The sequence below is a fragment of the Gavialis gangeticus genome, unplaced genomic scaffold (assembly GCF_001723915.1).
Source record: "Gavialis gangeticus isolate Ggan-Ray unplaced genomic scaffold, GavGan_comp1, whole genome shotgun sequence".
In the NCBI taxonomy this organism is placed as follows: domain Eukaryota; kingdom Metazoa; phylum Chordata; order Crocodylia; family Gavialidae; genus Gavialis; species Gavialis gangeticus.
Genome location: NW_017729000.1, coordinates 22514687 through 22515686, shown reverse-complemented (window position 1 = coordinate 22515686; position 1000 = coordinate 22514687). Strand labels below are relative to the sequence as shown.

Genomic DNA, 1000 nt, shown 5'->3' with positions numbered 1-1000 from the left:
AATATCAAACAGATTTAAAAAGGACCCCACCTGAGGCCTCACAAAGGGAATACAAATACAATTTCAAGAAATACGGCTCCACTAAAGTTTCTCTGAGCAACTCTACAGCTTGGTGTTGCTTCCCTATCTTCCTGCTCCTTCAACCACTTCTAGACTTCTTTGCCCGATTTCCCCTACACGAAGTATCCTCTTTCTGAACTCATCTGCCAAACCCCCATCTTCAGCTATGTGATAACAATCAAAATAAAATCGTAAACCCCAGTCAACAGGTATGTGATAACAGTATGTTTATATATCCTCTCTCTCGTTATCACATAGCTGCGGACGGGGGTTGGCAGACGAGCTCAGAAAGAGGATGCTTCGTGAGATCTATATATAAAAAACTAAGGCTGGCCACAAGCCTTGACCATCAACGTTGTGTTACTAAGGCCGGCTCCGTGCACCCTCACTCCGGCCCCGACCTCCGGTACTAAGTTGTGCTGCTGGGCTGAGACGATCGGGTTGGTCGGAACGAGTGAAACGCGAGCAGGACAAGACCGGAGCGGACCAGGATCACCGAGGTAGGTAAGATCGTACCAGGACTGGGGTTTCCGCAGTCTCGGACCGGTCACGGCAGCGCTTTTAGCAGTGACCGCCCCTCCGACTCGCTGAGTGAGCCCCCACCCCGGCCCGCGGGGGCCGAGACGCACGTGCAGCGACCACAGAGAGCCCCTCACGCCCCCTCTGCCGTCACGTGACGAAGTCCACGCCCCCGGCCTCCCATTGGCCCTCGTGCCGGCAGCCCGCTATTGGTCGGCGGCGCCCCCTCCCCCCCGCCACGTGACGGGGGCGAGTCACGCGATTTCCGGAAGCCAGTCAGGAAGGGAAATAAACAAAACAAACCCGAGCAGCATGGAGAGGCCGGGCCGGGGCCGGAGACAGCGCCGGGGCCGGGCGGGCGGCGCCCGGTGCTGAGGCGCCCCCTCCCCCGCGGACCTAGGGAGGCGCCAGGTGAGCGGCG

The 1000-nt window shown here is 58.4% G+C and overlaps 1 protein-coding gene across 1 annotated transcript in view; it reads left to right on the top strand.

The window, feature by feature from the left end:
- Positions 1-854: 854 nt before the first annotated feature.
- The window catches only part of CREBRF (CREB3 regulatory factor), a 40407-nt gene continuing 40261 nt past the window's right edge, over positions 855-1000 (top strand). Inside the window, exon 1 of the mRNA XM_019506404.1 lies at positions 855-990. The gene's annotated coding sequence lies outside the window, so the exon portion shown is untranslated. The remainder of the gene's footprint in view (positions 991-1000) is intronic.